Source organism: Coenobita brevimanus, chromosome 17 (assembly GCF_032717465.1).
Source record: "Coenobita brevimanus isolate Jiangsu-jjx chromosome 17, ASM3271746v2, whole genome shotgun sequence".
In the NCBI taxonomy this organism is placed as follows: Eukaryota; Metazoa; Arthropoda; class Malacostraca; order Decapoda; family Coenobitidae; genus Coenobita; species Coenobita brevimanus.
Window position 1 is genome coordinate 32071564 of NC_136970.1, and position 21086 is coordinate 32092649.

Genomic DNA, 21086 nt, shown 5'->3' on the forward strand with positions numbered 1-21086 from the left:
ATGTAGTGGAAGGGGTATTGGAAAGAGAGAGAGAGAGAGAGAGAGAGAGAGAGAGAGAGAGAGAGAGAGAGAGCAGAAGGTATGTAGTGGAAGGGGGATTGGAAAGAGGGAGAGAACTTTGTGTCATTATGATCTGTCTATATTATGAAGCACGTTTAGGCATTGTCCGTCTTGGGAATTTCCTCGGGCGCCCCTCTGCCAAACGTGAACACCTCTCTATCTCATGTCAGCTATTTACTAGTTTTAAATGAAGTTTATTTACAGTATATATATATTTAATTCTCTAATAAGGCTATATAGTGTTATAAATGTCTCTTTTTTTCTGATAATAACAATGACTTTTTATCAATACTAGATCACTTGGCACCATTGCTTTCCAACGTTGCCACGCTTGTAAGGGTAGAGTGACCGTGTTAATCCAGGTCATTTCCACTGGCAGCCACCTGCGATGGATGCTCTTACTCCTGCTACTCGCTCTCGTGTGCTCCACAGCAGAGAAAAAGAACTTATTTACAACGTAAATAAGTATTTTTTAGAAGAGAAGGCAAACAGAGGACCTATAATTGTTCCCTCAAAAGCTGTTGATCAGGCCTCCTGGGGAAAACCTCTATAAAAAAAAAAAAAAAAAAACGCCCCTTGACTTTTACCTCAAAGATGGTGTGGAAAAAAAAGTCGAAATTATAGAGAACAAATAAAACATCATACTTTATGGAAAGTATCAGATTCATAAGAAAAACATAATGTTGACAGACAGACAGTAACAGAGAGAGAGAGAGAGAGAGGAGGGAAAGGGAATGGAGTTAAGGGGGATAGGCGGACAGCGGGGGAGGGAGGAGATAAGGGAGAAAAGGCAAGACAGAGGGAGGGAGGGAGGGAGGGAATGTGGTGGAAATTGAATATTAGCGCAACAAGACAGTCAGGATGCTTTTCCTCAACCTCAGAGGTGGTGTGGAAAATAAATCGAAATTATAAACCACAAATAAAACATCATACTTTAAAGAGAAAATCACACTCATAATAAAAAATAATGTCAGAGAGAGCAAGACTGTCAGTCAGGAGGCTTTTCCTCAAATTCTAATAATTCATAAAACCGTATAGACTTTTTATAGAAATAAATTTACAAAAAATGCAATTTCTATACGCAGGGAAAGAGAGAGAGAGAGAGAGAGAGAGAGAGAGAGAGAGAGAGACAGACAGACAGACAGACAAGCAGACAGACAAACAGACAGACAGAGAGGAGAGAGTGGTGTGCTGGGAGGGAGAGTTGTCATTTATGCTTTGTTACTAATCCGATTAAGTTGCCCAGTCAAAGCATGGCAACACTGTGGGACGGGGACTCCCCAAGGGGGACAACGCCCAAACGCTCTTCATAAAATAGACGGACCATAGTAATTATTGGATCAGGGCTGGGTTGGACAGGTGTGGTAAAGGGTGGGGGTTTCAGACAAAGAGGTAGATGTGGGGAAGGTACAAGGTGGTTATTATGACTCTGGTGTTAATTGTATTGCCCATCAGTGATGGACAATAGAAATGTACTGGCAATCTAATATACTGGATTTCTCTAAGACTATAGAATGGGAAGGAGGCTGTGTTGACTAACAATGCTACACTCAAATGCCCACACGCAGGATAACCTATCTAGCTACTGTATATACCTAGGCTGCTTCCCCCAAAGAAAGAGAGGTAGCCGAGAGAGGATGACACACTCCCAATTTACTCATCCACACAGACACATTCATTCATATCTTAACCTCAAGGGGAGAATGGACAGAGCCTCATTGCACCACACCGCAGGAGGGTCAGCTGTGCAGTGCAATCAGCAACATCCGCAGCACGGCCCAACAGCAGAGCTGGTTTACCCCTGCCACGTCATAATGGACCCATCCCCTTACCCACACCTGACCTGACCAGCAGATCAGACCAAATTCAGGAGAATATCCCCTCACGGCTGCGTCATCATTTATGTCAGGACTCTACGGTACCATAATACAATACATAATAGTTACTAACATACATATGTAGTCTAGAGGTTAAGTGAAAGTCATGGCTAGGGCCTGCTTGAAATATCGTTTGCACATTCTCAGGAATGCCAGACAGCAAGGTGTGACCAGAAAGCTACCGTACACACATACACACACACACAGGCTTCTAGAACATTTGACAACAGTGTAGCCCACGTGACAGAAGTTCTCATATACGGAAGGAAAGAGGAAGAGAAGTCAAAAGACTAGGAGAGAGAAGCGAGAAGGAATTAGGAGAAAGAGGGAGAAGGGGGTCTAGGCTCGAGAGAGAAGCACGGTGGTGTCAAAAAGGGGTCAGGCTCAAGAAGTTAACTCAGTGTAAATTTTGAGTTATCCCCTTGAAGAAAAAAAAGCAACAATCAACCCCAGACTCACCTTTATCTTCTCCTGTCACCAACTACAAGTAAACTGAGGTTATCTCCTACAAAATGAATTACTGTCCTCTTCAGCTCGGCTACATCTACAATATAATCAGTTAAAGAGCTTCATATATTATTTTGGTGGCCAGTGGTAAAAACCAACCGACTACACTCAAGCCGCGCCTAACGAGTTTATATACAGCAAACTACTTAATTACAGCAGACTAATCAATTACAAGTATGATATTTATTCATTCACGATTTCTCTCCAATCATTTCTATCACGTGCAGCTACTCTTCCTTGCTCAACAGACATCCCTCTCACATCCAACACTCTCGTCACATTGTCCATCCATCCTATTCGTGGTCTTCCTCTCGGCCATACACCTCTCACATCCGATCCAGCTATCTTTTTCACCAATCCCTCATCATCCATTCTCTCCATATGCCCAAACCATCGCAACACTCTATGCTCAACTCGATCAGCCATCTCCCGCACAACTCCAGTTCTCCTTCACGCTTCATCATTTCTCACTCGATCCATACGCGTCACTCCACACATACTCCTCAGACACCTCATCTCCGTTGCATTCAAACTTTTCCTCTCTGCTACAGCCATATTCCATGTTTCAGCCCGATATAATACAGTCAGTACCACAACACCCTCACACAGCCTACTCTTTACAACCGTTCTAAGCGAACGATATCTAAACACTTTATAAATTCCTCCCAGCATCTTTCCTCTTTCATTCATTCTAAACTTCACTTCTGCATCTGTTCTTCCATCCATAGCAACACATGACTCTAAATACTTAAAACACTTTACTTCCTCAAACAACTTTTCATTCAGAATTATGTTCATCCTTCTACCATCTACGTACTCTTACACTTCATCACTTTACTCTAATTCTCATTTGCTCTCAATTTCCTCCTTTCACACACTTCCAAACTTCTCTACCAACTGTCTCAATCTCTTCTTTGAATCAGCCACCAGTGCATTATCATCCACAAAACAGCAACTGATTCAGATTCCACTCTCTACCACCAGACTCAAACCTCCACCTAACACTCTTGCATTCACCTCCCTTACAACACCATCCATAAAAATATTAATCAATCAAGGCGACATCACACATCCCTGCCGCATCCCCACTCTCAAGGTAAACCGGTCATTCACAGCATTTCCCACTCTTACACACGCTTTACTATTTACATAACTTTTTACGCCTTTTAGCAACCTACCATTAAGTCCATTCAGTCATAAACAACACAAAGCCTCCCTGTCAATTCTGTCATATGCTTTCTCTTGCCATGAACACCCAAAACACATCCTTATCTTTCGCTAAATACTTTTCACACACACGTCTCAGCAGACACCTGATCCACGCATCCCCTTCCTCTCCTAAACCCACACTGCTCATCACCAATCACTCCCTCTATACCCTTTCTAACTCTTAAGTAACACTCTACCATACACCTTATCTACAACACTCAACAGACTTGTACCTCTAAAGCTAGTACATTCATATTTATCACCCTTGCCTTTATACAACAGAACCACACAAGCACTTGCCCAGTCAATTGGCACCATTCCTTTCACAAAACACACATTCAGCAATCTTACAAACCACTCAGCAATAGTTACTCACCACCTTTCAGGCATTCAACAGCACACCCATACATACCTGGAACTTTCCCTATTTTCATCTCCTTTACTGCCTCCTGCACTTCCTCCATCGTGATCAAAGAATCATTCAGCTCTCCCAGCACATTTATTCCTTGCACCCTTCCATCTGCCACAATCTCAGCCTCCCTTTCCTCCTCTACATTTAACAGTTTTTATACTCCGCCCATCTCTTCGTTACTGCATCCATCTCTGTTAACATCCTTTCATCTTCAGCTTATACTCGTTGTTCTTTCCCAGAATCTTCCTTTCGCACCCTTTTCACTTCTTTCCAAAACATTTTCTTACTCTGTTCAAAATTCTCAGTCAACCGCCTACCCCACCTCTCATCTGCAGCCATTTTAGCATCACGCACAGCCCTTCTCACCCCATTCCTCTTTTCATTATACCTCTTATATGATACCTCATCCTTCTGCAGCCACACTTCATATGCACGTCTCTTCCTAGCCACAGCCATATCTACTTCCACACACCACCATTCACTTCCCCTTCTTACACCACCACCCACTCCTCTTACACCACACACCTCTTCCGTATGCCCCACCCCAACACTCTTAAGCAATTGCCATTCCTCCTCCACACTGCCATTTTCCTGATCTTTCACTGCGTTCCACTCATCTTTCAATTTCTCTTGATACTCTATCATTTTCTCTCTTTTATCCAACTCACTTTCAAAACCTCCCTGCCACACCCATCTCTCCTAGCTCTCACCCATCTCTTACCTACTCTCAACTTTCCCTCCACCAGGTAGTGGTCAGACATACTTCCACCCTCACCCTCTCAAAACTCTCACATCCAACAACCTTCCTCTTACATTCCTGGACACAACCACATAGTCCATCAATGCTCTATCAACAACCATTCCACCCTCCTGTCTCACCCAAATATACTTATAAATATCTTTCTTCTCAAGCAAGGTATTTCCAATTACCATCTCTCGCTCAACACACATCCCTATCATTCGTTCCCCATTTTCATTTCTTCCAGGCACACCATGCATACCAACTACACCTTCAGCTGCTACATTTCCCACTCCAGCACTCAGTTCTCCCATCATTACCACATTCACAGTCGCTTCAAACCTGTGCAGACACCCATCAACATCATTCCAGAAAGACTCCCTCTCTTCTGCATCCCTTTCGCTACCAGGCCCATTTGCACTCACAAATACCCACAACTCACATTCAAATTTCGCTTTTACCCACATCAGTCTCGATGTCACCTCCCTCCATTCAATCACACACTGCTGCGCTTCCGGACTCAATAACAAGGCCACACCTTCTCTCGTTCTTTTTCTATCAACACCTGGCATCCTTCCATTCACACTTCCATTCTTAGACTCACCTTTCCCTTTCATCTTTGTTTTTCTCAAAGGTAACACATTTAACTTTCTTCTCACAAACATTCTCCCAATCTCCTCCTTTTTAGTCTCAATCGTACTACATCCACGCACATTCATAGACCCAATCTTCATGGTACGGGGATAACTCAATCCCCCATCCATTTCTATTCCCTGTATCATTGTAGGAACTAAAAAACAGAGAAAGGGTTCCCTAGTCTCCTCACCCCGTCCCTTTTAGTCGCCTTTTACTACACGCAGGGAATGCGGTGGCAGAATTCTTCCTAACACAACCTGGCCACAGAGTAGTACTACCACCCCACTGTGCTGTAGGATTGTGTCCCCCGCCACAGTTGGGCAGGATAAATCCGCAATAAATAACAAACAGTGTCTGAGGACTATTAATCACGACCCTACTTGGTCTAAATGACGGTTTGGACACTTTGCGGACGCTATTTCTGGAAGATTTGTGCACCAACAGCACCCACCGTCCTGGCAGCCCTGCGGCTGCCCGTTTGGTACAATGAGTGTGAGGATATTAGCCATTCCTCTCACCCTCTCTCTCTCTCTCTCTCTCTCTCTCTCTCTCCACTAAGTTCTATGAAAAGTATTCATGTAATTTAGTTATGCCTTTGGGAGGGTCCAGCAAATACCAACGAACGATGTTGCAGTTTTAACGTCGTGTTATTTTCCTATGTGACAACATATTTTACTTGTTTACTTCGATGCATTCAGAGGATTATATTCAACTTTGTAAAGGATCTTTTTACAGACAGTGTCACTAAAAGCTAAAAATAACCACTTCAGTGTATAAAGTATCAACAGGTGTGAATGAAATGTCGAGGATTGGAATAGGATAAGAAGCAGGCATCATAGTTTTGTATTCCTATCGACTTAACATAAGAAGAGAGGATAACTGCAGTAGGCCGGTTGGCCCATGCTAGGCAGCTCCTAGAAGAGTAACTGAACTACTAGAATGAGATAAGGATAGCAAAGAAGAAGGCTCTCCCCCGCCCTCCAAACCCTCCAGCCGAAGCCGGCAGGAAAAAGTCAGAAAGAACACCACGCCGTATAGAAAAACTGGCGTGGACATTTTACAGGAAAGTGTGAAAGGAGAATAGAGACTATCAAAGTGTAACCTGAAAAGAAAAAAAATATGAATTAGTATTGGTTATAAGATTTTCTTTTTTCTATATCCACCCCTTATTTGTCATATGCTTATCTAGCCTATGCTTGAAACTCTCAATGGAAGAGGCAGCAACTACTTTACTAGGTAGCTTATTCCATTCGTCTACTACTCTATTACCAAACCAATTTCTACCGATTTCCTTACTGAAATGGAATTTTTCTAGTTTGAAACCATTATTTCTAGTTCTATCCTGTATGCTCACTTTAAGTACCTTGCTAATATCTCCCTTATTTATACCATTCATCCACTTAAACACCTCAATTAAGTCTCCCCTTACTCTACGCCTCTCTAGCGAATGCAGACTTAGTCTTTTCAGTCTGTCTTCATATGACAGGTTCCGGACGTCATGTATCATTTTTGTCATTCTTCTCTGTACATTTTCTAACGAATTAATATCCATTCTATAGTAAGGACACCAAAATTGTACTGCGTAGTCTAAATGTGGCCTTACTAATGCTAGATAAAGTTTCAGTATTACTTTAGATGATCTATTGCTCACGCTTCTCGAAATAAATCCTAGGACTCTATTTGCTTTATTTCTCGCATTAATACACTGTTGCCTTGGTTTAAGGTCGTTACTAATCATAACTCCTAGATCTCTCTCGCATTCCGATTTGCTAATTTCTTTGTTATCTAAGCTGTATTTAGTATCTCCAATGGTCTTACCTACGTTAAGTACTTTACATTTTTCAACGTTAAATTCCATTTGCCAAGTTTTAGACCATTTGGACAATGTATCGAGGTCTTTTTGTAAGTTATGGCAATCGTCAGTCGAGTTAATGATACGCCCTATTTTTGTATCGTCGGCAAATTTGGTGATGCTGCTATTGACTCCTAAGTCTAGATCATTTATATATATGATAAATAATAAGGGACCGAGTACTGAACCCTGTGGTATACCGCTAGTTACTAATCCCCAGTCCGACTTAGTTCCATTTATTAATACTCTCTGCTTTCGTCCTTTCAGCCAGGATTTTATCCATTTTAAGATATCGCCGTCTATACCGTGTGCTCGAACCTTTCTAACGAACCTTTCGTGTGGGACCCTATCAAAAGCTTTACTAAAGTCCAGATAAATAACATCGTAAGTTTTATCGCTATCCACTGCCTCATAGACCTCTGAGTAGAATGACAACAAGTTTGTGAGGCAGGATCGTCCTTGCCTGAATCCGTGCTGACTTTCGTTTATAAGATTAAATCTTTCTAAGTGTTCTCTAATCTTATTTGCCAAAATTGACTCTAACATTTTTCCTACTATTGATGTTAGAATTATCGGACGATAATTCGACGCAGCTGATTTATCACGCTTTTTAAAGATGGGCACTACGTTTGTGGTCTTCCACGCCTCTGGAACTTCTCCTGAACTTAAAGAGCCATTAAATAACGTTAGAAGTGGCTGACATAATTCTTCTTTGGTTTCTTTTATAATTTTTGCATATATATCGTCCGGACCTGGCGATTTTTGAGGTTTTAACTTATTAATTTCTTCCTTGCTAATGGTTATTTTACTAAGAATATTTTCCGTATTCTCATGGTAAATATTTGCTGCTTGAGGGACCAGGCCTAGAAATAATTATTTGGGATGGAGCACATTTCATTATCTTCACTGGTACTGTCACCTGATTCTGTTCTGAGTGGTCCTATCCTATCTTTATTTTTCCTATCTTTATTTTTATCTCCTCCTTCTTGCCAAAATAATTATGTAAATGGAAATTCAGTCACCTTTGTAATAAAATTTATACAACGTATGTTATTAATTCTCCCTACGTGTCAAGTGGGGTTGGTGGAGGATTAGTGCCCCTCCCTGTAAAACAATTAACTCTAAGCCCTTGGCCACCCCGTTTGGGATACATGGCGTCTGGCAATGAATGAATGAATGAATGTTATTAATACGAAATTCATTAAGAATATCATAAAAAAGAACTTTGAAATGCAATATACAAAATATGTTGCTAAGTAAGAGGAGTTAATAAGCTTACTAATCCTGCTTTAATATGAATCATAATTAGGATGAAAATGATTCAGTGAACCATTTAGAGTACGTCAGGTCCACTGAGACCTTTTATATTTATCCTGGCCCTATGAGCTCACTTAACTCCTTCATCCAGGGATTATATGCAACTTAGGAAAAGTTATGCGTATTTTAATAGTGAATTAAGGCTATAGTTTCCCCTCCTAGTCGACAATCTGTCTTATGCTACTGCAAGCATTATTACATGGATTCTTTAAGCAGTTTCCTTTGTGGGCATATATAGGGCAGGAATATACAGTAGGTGATGCAGGAGGCATAGTACCTTTTGTCTCTTAGCAATGGTTTATGCATGGCTGAGTGTAACATTCTCCTGTATACTGTATATATCCCTTTTGTATCGACATACTTTGACTATCTATCATGCAAGAGAACATGGAGGTGCAGTGTGCAGAATAAATACTTAAGGAAGAGATGTTGATCTCAAAACTTGTCACGTACCCTAATCACATGACTTCGGGTCCATTTCTGACAGTTTAACGTCTTCAGTCCGATGACGTACGTTTTAGTTCATTCATGCATTGACTGGACAATAGATTCAGTCCGATGAAATACTCTTTAGTTAATTGATGCTTTTAGTGAACGATATATTTACCTTTAGAGAGACTGTAGCGACTTTGCAAGTTTTTAAATAGTTTTCATGAACTTTTGCACAATCTACGGTCCGTCCAGCGCTGAATAAAATGGTTTGGTGACAGCAGAAATAAAAACAGACAATACCTTATGTCCTGGGACTGAAAGATCTAAGCCCAGTCAAGTTAATTATCGTCCGCTTAAGTCAGTTCAAGGTGCTTCAGTAACAGCGAAGCTCCTACAGGACGCTAAAGGTTCATTTTGGGCTAAAGAGAGATGCCTTTATGTGGTGACACTGATATAACCCGGCGGATCTGCAGCCCTATTATAAAAATGTCCCTCATTCCCTTTCCTATCTCGAAAAAGAAAAAAAAGAATGGTAGACTGCAGGATAAGGGCAGTTTCAGCCGACAGTCATCTGAGTTCACATTTCGGATGAGCCTGGGACCACAATAACCACAACAACACCTATTCACCCCAGTCAGTTTGTCGGGCCTATTTAGTACTAGTTAGGTCAGTTCAGGATCAGTCAGGAAACGGTAGGCTTATCAAGGAACTTCACATCCATTCCTGGCCAGTCAGTGAGTTAAGGTCTTCTCAGGAACACTGGGTCTAATTAGGTCCAGTCAGGTTCATTAGTGCCACTTCAGGTCCAGCCAGGCTCTCATCTTTCCTTCATCCAATCAATCAGGTCACTTCAGTCCACTTCAAGGCATATGGAGAGGATGGAGGATGACATCTGGGTGCAGAGGATGAAGGGTATGAAGTTGCGGGTGGCAGATTAAAAAAGGTCTTAGAGCGTGACCTCAGGGATAAGTGACTGTCTAACGAAGATGCTAAAGATCGAGCAGCATGGAGAGCCACCACTGGGTGCCCAAGGCAGACGAATACAAGCGTGCTTGAGCCTTTATAAACAAAACTAGTTCTGATCCTTGAAACGCATCCAGGTACAGTTAGGTCTGTTCAGGGACATTCAGTTCCAGGACTTCATATCCAGCTACATCATTTCAAGTTAATTTATGTCAGTTCAAGTTAAAATATGTCCTTTTAGGTAACACCATGTTCATCCACATCCATCCAGGCCACTTTGGTCGATTCTAGTAGTTCTTTTTCATGTTTGGTAAGTAATAAAAGGCAGCCCTGTTTCAAATAAATATACTACAATTATACCCAAGGACAAGTATAGTGTGTGTGTGTGTGTGTGTGTGTGTGTGTGTGTGTGTGTGTGTGTGTGTGTGTGTGTGTCTGTCTGTCTGTCTGTCTGTGTGTCTCTGTGTGTGTGTGTGTGTGTGTGAAGGCCTGTTAAAAATCAAGACTATCAGAACAATAGATTTAAAGTTACACGTATGACAGTCCAGTCCTTTCAGGTCCTGTCACATTTCAAAAGGTCCATCTGTTCAGTCCATGTCAATAAAGATCGCTGCAGGTCATGGCTGTAAAGGTATATATATATATATATATATATATATATATATATATCTTACTAGCGCAAGAGTTTTTGAAATGTTGATTCAGTTTGTTATGACTGGGTTGGCTGGACTGGAATCCTTCCCGAAATAGCGCCCCCAAAGCGCCCAAACCGTAATTTAGCCCAAGAAGTGTCGTGATTAATAGTCCTCTGTCATTGTTATTTATTGCGGTTTTATCCTGTCTCCCCCCGGGGGGGGGGGGGCAGTCTGGCCGCACTCTGAGGTGGTACTACCACTCTGCGCCCAGGTTGTGTTACGAAGAATTCTGCCACTGCATTCCTTGCGTGTTGTAAAAGGCGACTAAAAGGGACGGGGTGAGGGAACTAGGGATCCTCTCCTCTGCTTTTTTAGTTCCTACAATTAGACAAGGCCTAAAAAGGGATGGGGGATTGAGTTATCCCAGTAACCTGAAGATTGGATCTATGAATGTGCGATTAAGGCTAAAAAGGAGGAGATTGAGCAAATGTTTCTGAGAAGAAAGTTGGGTGTATTAGCTTTAAGTAAAACAAAGATGAAAGGGAAAGGTAAGTCTAAGTTTGAAAGTGTGAATGGAAGATTGTCTGGTGTTGACAGAGGAAGGGCAAGAGAAGGTGTGGCCTTGTTAGTGGGCCCGGAAGTGCAGCAGTGTGTGATTGAATGGAGGGAGGTGTCACCGAGACTGATGTCGATGAAAGCGAAATTTAAATGTGAGTTATGAGAATATGTGAATGCAAATGGGCCTGGTAGCGAAAGGGATGCAGAAAAGAGAGGGTCATTCTGGAATGATGATGAATGTCTGCAGAGTTTTGGAGCGACTGTGAATGTGGTAATGATGGGAGATCTGAATGCAAGAGTGGGAAATGTGGCAGTTGAAGGTGTTGGTATGCATGGTGCGCCTGGAAGAAATAAAAATGGGAAACGAATGATAGGGATGTGTGTTGAGCGAGAGATGGTGATTGGAAATACCTTGTTTGGGTGAGACAGGAGGGTACAAGGGTTGTGTCCAGGAACGTAAGAGGAAGGTTGTTGGATATGAGAGTTTTGAAAGGGTGAGGGTGGAGGTATGTCTGACCACTGTCTGCTGGAGGGAAAGTTGAAAGCAGGTAAGAGATGGGTGAGGACTAGGAGAGTTTGGTGTGGCAGGGAGGTTTTGAAGTGCGTGAGTTAGATAAAAGAGAAAAAATGATAGAATATCAGGAGACATTGAAAAATGACTGGAACGCAGTGAAAGATCAGGTAAATGGTAGTGTGGAGGAGGAATGGCAGTTGTGTAAGACTGCTGCGGTGGGGTATGCGGAAGAGGTGTGTGGTGTGAGACGAGTGGGTTATGATCTAAGAAAGGGAAGTGAATGGTGGTGGGAGGAAGTATGGCTGTGGCAGAGAAGAGACGTGCATATCAAGTGTGGCTGCAGAGGAAGGATAAGGTGTCATATGAGAGAGATAACGAAAAGAGGAATAGAGCAAGAAAGGCTGTGTGTGATGCTAAAGTGGCACCAGATGAGAGGTGTTATAGGCAGTTGACTGAGAACTTTCAACAGAAAAAGAAAATGTTTTGGAAAGAAGTGAAAAAGGTGCGAAAGGAAGATTCTGGGAAAGAAGAGCTAGTATAATCAGAAGATGAAAGGATGTTAACAGAGATGGATGCAGTAACGAAGAGATGGGTGGAGTATAAAAAATTGTTAAATGTAGAGGAGGAAAGGGAGGCTGAGACTGTGGCAGATGGAAGGGTGCAAGGAATAAATGTGTTGGGAGAGCTGAGTGATTCTTTGATGACTTTGGAGGAAGTGCAGGAGGCAGAAAAAGAGACGAAAACAGGGAAAGTTGTAAGTATTAATGGGTGTCCTGTTGAATGACTGAAATTTGGTGAAGCGACTATTACTGAGTAGTTATTAAGATTGTTGAATGTGTGTTATGTGAGAGGTATGGTGCCACTTAACTGGGCAATTGCTTGTGTGGTTCCGTTGTATGAAGATAAGGGTGATAAGTATGAATGTACTAGCTTTAGGGGTATATGTTTCTTGAGTGTTGTGGGTAAGGTGTATGGTATAGTGTTAATTAAGAGAGTTAGAGGATACTGAGGGGGGATTGGTGATGAGCAGTGTGGCTTTAGGGGAGGGAGGGGATGCAGGGATCAGGTGTTTGCTGTGACAGTTGTTTGAAAAGTATTTATCGAAAGGTGAGGACGTGTTTTCGGCTCTCATGGATTTGGAGAAACCATATGATAGAATTGATAGGTAGGCTTTTTTGACTATTTTAAGATTGTATGGACTTGATGATAGTTGTGAAAAGGAGCGAAAAGTTTTTACGTAAATAGCAGAGCGTGTGTAAGAGTGGGAAATACTGTGAGTGGTTAGTTTCCCGTGACATTGAGGCTGCGGCAGGGATGTGTGATGTCACTTTGATTGCTTAATATTTATATGGATGATGTTGTAAGGGAGGTGAATGTAAGAGTGTTTGGTGGAAGTTTAAGTCTGGTGAATGCTGATGGTAGAGAGTGGAATCGGAATCAGCTGCTGTTTGCAAATGATATTGCAGTGGTGGCTGATTTAGAGGAGCGATTAAGGTGGTAGAGATGTTTGGAAGTGTGTGTGAAAGGAGGAAATTGTAAGTAAATGAGAATAAGAGTAAAGTGATGCAGTGAACGAGGTTGGTAGACGGTAGGAGAATGAAAATAGTTTTGAATGGTGAGTTGCTTGAGGTAGAGTGTTTTAAGTATTTAGTGTCACATGTTGCTATGGATGGAAGAATAGATGCAGAAGTGAAGATTAGAATGAATGAAGTAGGAAAGTGCTTGGAGGAATTTAAAAAAAAAAAAAAAAAGTGTTCAGATATCATTCGCTTTAAATGGATGTAAAGAGAAGGCTGTATGAGGGTGCTGTCATAGAGACTGCATTATATGGGGTGAAACATGGAATATGGGTGCGGCAGAGAGGAAAAGTTTGAATGTAATGGAGATGAGGTGTCTGAGGAGTATGTGTGGAGTAACGCATAATGACCGAGATAGGAATGATGAAGCGCGATGAAGAACTGGAATTGTGTGAGGGATGGCTGATCGAGTTGAGTAGAGGGTGTTGCGATGATTTGGGCATATGGAAAGAATGGATGATGAGTGATTTGTGAAAAAGGTAACTGGATCGGATGTGGGAGGTGTAAGGCTGAGAGGAGGACCACAAAGAGGATGGATGGACAGTGTGAAGAGAGTGTTGGATATGAGAAGGAAGTTTGTTGAGCAAGGAAGAGTGGCTGCACATGACAGAAATGATTGGAGAGAAACTGCAGATGAATAAATGATGACGCAGCCCTGAGGGGATATTCTCCCACATTTGGTCTGATCAGTTGATCAGGTCAGGTGCTGGTAAGGAGATGGGTCCATTATGATGCGGCAGGGGTAAATCAGCACTGCTGTCGGGCCCTGCTGCGGATGTCGGTGATTGCACTGCACAGTTGACCCTCATGCGGTTAGTGCGGTGAGGATGTGTCCCTTCTCCCCTTGGGGCTAAGATGTGGTGAATGTGTTTGTGTGGATGAGTAAACTGGGAGTGTGTCATCCTCTCTCGGCTACCTCTCTTTCTTTGGGAGAAGCAGCCTAGGTATATAGATAGATAGATTATCCTGCATGTGGACATTGTACTGTAGCATTGTTAATCAACACAGCCTGCTTCTCATTCAATAGTCTTAGAGAATTACAGTATATTAGTTTGCCAGTACAGTGCTATTGTCCATCACTGATGGGCAATACACTTAACACCAAGATCATTATAACCACCTTGTACCTCCCCAACATCTACCTCTTTGTCTGCAGCCCCCACCCTTTACCACACCTGTCCAACCCAACCCTGATCCCATAATTACCTCCGCCAAGGAGGTTATGTTTTCACCACTGTCTGTTTGTTTTGTGGTTGGTTGGTTGGTCTGTGAGTAAAATTACACAAAAACTACAGGATGGATTTCCACGAAACTTGGTAGAAGAATGGGCCTTGACCCATAATAAACTCCATTAAATTTTGGTGCGGATCCGGATAAAGGCGCGGATCCAGGAATTTGATATTGGATTAGACTCGACTGAATTAAAAGCAACTGCATGTTGGGCCTTGGCGGAGGTATGCGCTCCAGTGAGTGCCATTCTAGTTACTAATGACACAAAGTTCTCTCCCGCTTTTCAATTCCCCTTCCACTCCATACCTTCTGCTCTCTCTCTCTCTCTCTCTCTCTCATCCAGATTAAAGTCCACCATTGTCTCCATCCGTCCTCTTATCCCCTACCCTTCCCCGAACCGCGATTGTCACATCCTTGTCAGCGTCTTCACAGGCGCCGCCCTCTGACCTTCTCACACCCTTGTCCCCACCTCTCCTTGGTCTGACTTTCCGACCTGCCTCCTTCTACTGCACACACCCTTGGGGCCAAACAAATTCATACCAGGTAGAGGTGCTAATGAGGGACTTTTGGGACTTTCAGGGTGTTGTGTGCTACCTACCTGGCGATCCCACTCGGCCCTAGGCCCGAAAAAATACCGTTAAAAAAAGAAGAAAAGCTGAGTTAATTCTTGCCTACTGAAATGTTCGATATATACTGTAGTTTCAACCAGGCACTTGTTTTGTTAGTGTCAGTGGCGGGAGTTTACTAATGATATATTAAATTATTCTACATCAGCCATCCGAGCTCAGAGACAGTCCCTGTTCCAAGATCTGATGATAACTTATCCCCCTACGAAAATGCGCTACCACCACTTTCAAATCTTGGAATGGGGGGTCTCTGAACTCGAATTTCTGATATAGAATAATTTCCTACATCACACATTTAATTCCTGCCAAAGGAGAAACTGACGCAAACAGAACAAGTGCTTGGCTAAAACTACAGTAAAAATCGAACATTCTAAGAGGCAAGATTTAATTCAGTTTTGTAGCAACTTCTTTAAAAACGACAAAAAGAAATATCTAAATGACAATTTTTCAAAAATCGGGTTTAATTTTCGGGGAAATAAAACATCGAGAGCAATGTTTTCTCCTTTGTTTTACAGTACTCTTGTTACGAAGCATTTTCTGTACGTCTGTAGTGTATGATGGTATATTGCCACACAGGTGCTCACATCAACAGAGAAAAATCACAGTAATTAAACACATATTCCGGACGGAGAAGCTGTTAACTGTGAGAGACATCTGGTGGCAGATTCCATTCAAGTCCCCCATTTTGTACGTTGCTGGTGAGTCCATTGGAGTCGGCTTTCATAAATATCTACATTCGTAACGTTTGTCTCAGTAAGAGCAGTGCCTTATTGAAGCTTGCCATTGCCTCAGTTTTCTGAAATTTAATATTTACTAATACCGACACTTAACATATGTTTCAACACTTCATGGCCAACCATCTCCAAGACAGGACAAAACATGGCTCACCTTTTGCTAGCTGTTGGTGCAGGTGGGTGTGCTTACAGTTCGTTTAGTAGACCATTGTAGCCAGTGATCAAGGCTTTGAAGTCCAATATATGATGGATGTACCATGATTTATACAGGAGGAGAAAAAAAAAAAAACATGATTACAAGTTAGCCTAGACTGTGAGCTGCTTATTGAGCTTGGTTAAATTACTTCCTTCACTCGATGACGTAAATTTCATTTTTTTTTTCTTTATCCCAATGATTTTGTTCAGCTATGTGGACAGCGAAATGTATGATGGTACAGCTATCATTAACTCCCTTCAATATGAGTTTGTAAAATACAGGTAAAGTAAAACCATTGGGTCACAACAAGAATAAAATAACTGTTATATAATCGGACAGCAAGGGCTAGGCTTCTGAAATCACTTTCTCACCCACAGGCTCATATAGCATCTTACTTAATCATTGTTTGCTGTCACTCAGTTTACCATCCGTATCATAAACTTAAGGAATATATATGACAAGACTGTCGAATTTAAATGGCACTGGATGTTTAGTACAAATTAATTCTGTATTACGCGTTGTACTGTTGAGAAGCGGGATTTGGTAGATAGGAAGTATTGGAGGGTTCTCAGTGCTTCTCGTATTTTTCCATTACATGTCAGAGTTGTCAGATGGCCTGCTATTTGTGAGCAGAGGTATTTTATAAGTGGTACATTACTTTTTGTACTCTTTTTCTCTATAATGTTTTATTTATGCGATTGTTTGTTACAATATGTAGTCTCATCTCAGTTTGTATGCTAAATAATTTAGTGTTATGTAGTGTAAGAAAACTCTGGATATTTTGGATGTCTCTGATTTGGCAACTGTGGTAGCTACAGTAGAGTATAGTCGACGACTCGAGTGTAATACAATATTATATAAGGATGGAGGAGAGAATAGAGAAGTATGAGTTTAGTTAGACTTATGGCCTTACGAAGTTAGTGTAGCTCTGGTGCTTGTGATATCTGTGAAGTGTAGTTGGCGAGCATACTGCGTAATTACTTGGTAAATAAAGACAACGAATGTGAGAAGCTTGTTTACATTCAACACCTGTGCTGATCTGTGTTGTTGTACAATGAAAGGCTGCCTCTAGGAAGAACAACTCACTGGGCAACATCCTTCCTATACTGAACCACTGCGGAGCCAGTGGCAGTGTGGGACGTGGACATAACAATGGTGTCAGGAGTGGGATAATTAGAAAAGAGCGGCAGTGAGTCAAACCTTCGACATGGAGGCAGAAGGTGTACAGACAAAAAGTCAGGCTAGACAGGACGAGGTGTCATTGGCTGCAATTGTGAAGCTATTACAAGCACAATGTCTACAACTACAAGCACAATGAAGGACAGAAAGAACTCAAAGATCAGTTACAAGCACAAAGTAAATAATTAGAAGCACAAAGTGAAGAGCAGAAAGAGTGGCATGAATGACTTCAAGAGGCATTACAGAAGTAACAAATGAGGATGCTAGGACAGTTAGACACTTTCGTGGGGGAAATGAAGGAAAAACAACAGCAGTTGAAAGAAGAAGTATATACTGAGCTACGGCAGCAGAAGTACGAGGTAAGCAATAATGTGATGGAGTGCAGACAGCATATAGACAACCAGCTAAAGATTAGTGAGGAAATAGTGATGGAGTGCAGACAGCATAGAGTCAACCAGCTGAAGATTAGTGAGGGAATAGTGATAGAGTGCAGACAGCACAGAGTCAACCAGCTGAAGATTAGTGAGGGAATAGTGGTAGAGTGCAGACAGCTCTCTGAGGCAACTGACAGCAGACCCTTTTCTGTATTCTCCTGCTTTCTCTATACTCATTTCAAAGCCAAAGGTGGCTGTTGTGTATATATATGCAACAGCTTATCTTGCTCTCGTGTTCCTGAACTCGATTCTTCGGAATTCTCTACACTCTGGCTTTGGCTTTCCTGTCATTCTCTGACTAAATATATCTGTGCTGTTTACTTATCTCCTAAATCAAAAATTCCTTGACTATCTTACTTCTACGATGGAACGCATTCTATCCATTTCTCCTTTCTCAGAAATCTCCATTCTAGGAGACTGCAATGTTCACCACCACCTTTGGCTCTCCTCTCCTTTCACTAATCCACCTGGTGAACAAGTCTACACCTTTTCTATCCTCAATGACCTAGAGCAGCTTGTACAGCACCCTACCTGTATCCCTGACCGCCTTAGAGAGAGCTTCAACATACTTGACCTCTTCCTTACAACTAATCCTTCTGCTTACACTGTTAATCTTTTCTCTCTGTTGGGCTCCTCCAATCACAACCTTATCACCTTAACCTGTCTTATTGCTCCGGTACGGCCTGTGGACCCTCCAAAGAAATGTCGTCTGTGGCACTTTGGAGCTGTGGATTGGGAGGCCCTCAGGCAGTACTTCTTTGATTTTCCCTGGAATGATTATTCCTTCCATGGCCGGGAGCCATCTGAGTGTGCCTTGCGCATTACAGAGGTTATTTTCTCAGTTATGAAAGCATACATTCCTTTCTCATATCCTTTGCCTAATGCAAAAAAGCTTTGGTTTAATCAAGCTTGTTCTAATGCTGTCCGCAACAAGAAGAGTGCCTATAAAAGGTACCGGAGCCAACCCACCCCTGAATCACATCTTTTATATGTTTCTGCCCGGGATCATGCTAAGTCTGTTCTTCACTCTGCTAAAAATAATTTCATCCATACTAAATGCTCTCAACTCTCGAACTCGAATTCTTCCCGCTCCTTCTGGCACTTTGCCAAAAACCTTTCTAACAACTTTACCTCATCATCCTTCCCTCCCCTTTTCTACTCTGATGGCTCCGTAGCTATTTCTTCTACAGATAAAGCAAATCTTTTCGCACAGACTTTCTCCTCCAATTCCACCTCAGACAATTCCGATTCTGTTCCTCCATCACTTCCCCTCTCTGGCTTCCTCATGGCTGACATTAAAATTTATTCAGCTGATGTATTTTCTGCCATCACAGGCCTCAATACTAATAAGGCATGTGGGCCTGATGGAATCTCTCCTGTTCTTCTCAAAAACTGTGCTTCTGTGCTTACACCCTGCCTAGGCAAACTCTTTCGCCTATGTCTATCAAGTAGTACTCGTACCTTTCCTTCTTGCTGGAAGTTTGCTTTCATTCAGCGATTCCCAAAGAAAGGTGACCACTCCCAACCCTCTAACTATCGTCCAATTGCTTTAACATCCTGTATCTCAAAAGTTTTCGAGTCAATTCATAATAGAAAAATTTTAAAGCATCTTTCCTATCACAACCTTCTCTCTGATCATCAGTATGTGTTCCGTCAGGGACACCCCACTGGCGATCTTCTCACCTACCTTTCAGACTCCTGGTCATCCTCCTTTCGGGACTTTGGTGAAAGCTTTGCCATTGCACATGATATCTCAAAGGCTTTTGATCGAGTCTGGCATAAATCTTTAATTTCCAAACTGCCCTCTTACTGTTTCTATCCTTCTGTCTGTGCCTTCATCTCTAACTTCCTTTCTGGTCGTTCTATAGCCGCTCTTGTAGACAGCCATCGTTCTTCTCCTAGATCTATTAACAGTGGTGTTCCTCAGGGCTTTGTCCTATCACCAACTCTCTTCCTTCTATTCATCAATGACCTTCTTAACTGTACATCTAACCCTATCCACTCATACGCTGATGACTCCACTCTTCACCTTTCCATTCGGTTCCCACAACGTCCATCTCAGCAGTTACTTCAAGAAACAAGGGATGAGGCTATGGCACACCTAATGTCTGACTTGTCTTGTATCTCTGACTGGGGTTAAAATAATCTGGTTGTTTTTAATGCATCAAAAACTCAGTTTTTACACCTATCAACCCGACAGAATCTGCCACAGGTATACCCACTAATGTTTAATAATATTCAGCATAATCCTGCATCATCCTTGAACAAGCTTGGGGATTCATTTACTCAGGACTTATCTTGGAAAGATTATAATACATCTCTTGTAAAATCTGCTTCCAAGAGATTAGGTGTGCTAAGCCGACTCCGTTCTTTCTTTACCCCTGCACAATTGTTGACTCTATACAGGGGTTTTATCTGCCCCTGTGTGGAGTACAACTCTCATGTGTGGGGAGGCTCCCCACATAAAGCTCTTCTCAATAGGGTGGAGTCTAAGGCATTTCGTCTCATTAACTCTCCTCTTCTTACTGACTCCCTTCAACCTCTGTCTCTTCGCCGCACTGTTGCATCTTTATCTCTTTTCTATCGCTACTTCAATGGTCACTGCTCCTCTGAACTCTCTGCATGCATTCCTCCACCTCTACGACTGACGCATAGCACCCGTCTAGCAGCAAACTCTCATCCCTTTTCTGTCCAACTCCCTAATGCAAGAGTTAACCGTTACTCCCAGTCCTTCATTTATGCAACAGGTCAACTCTGGAACTGTCTCCCTCTGTCTGTATTTCCTGCTTCCTATGATCTCCAGTCTTTCAAACGCAGTGTGTCCAGGCATCTCAAAATGATCTGATCTTGAATTTGGCTCTCTCTTGTATTTTGTTTTTTCTCTTGGAAGGAACAGTTTTGCGTGCTCGCGGCCTTTGGTTCCTTCTTCCTCACATAAAAAAAGAATGTAGAAAACCAGTTGAAGCATGTAGTCGACCATGTGAAGATAATTAATGAGAAAACTGAGGCTTTAGAGAAATACTCGTATTGCACTGCTGAGCATCAGATTAGATAACAGGGAGCATATGAAAAGAGTGGAGAGTGTATAGTGAACCTTGGCAGATCCCAAACATCTAAAGGAAGCATTACAGGGTTGAATAATCAGAATGTGGGTGGTTTAAGTCCTAGACTTAATCATGATGCCCCACTTTTTAGGCCCCAAACCAGTGAAGTGCATGCATTCATGGAGCTGGAGTGGGATGCATTCATGGTGTTGGAAGGGGATGCGTTCATGGTGTTGGGGCGGGAGTGGTTCATGGTTTTTTGGGGGGATGCGTTCATGATTTTGGAGGGAGATGAGTTCATGGTGTTGAAGGGGGATGGATTCATGTGTTGGAAGAGTATGCTTTCATGGTGCTG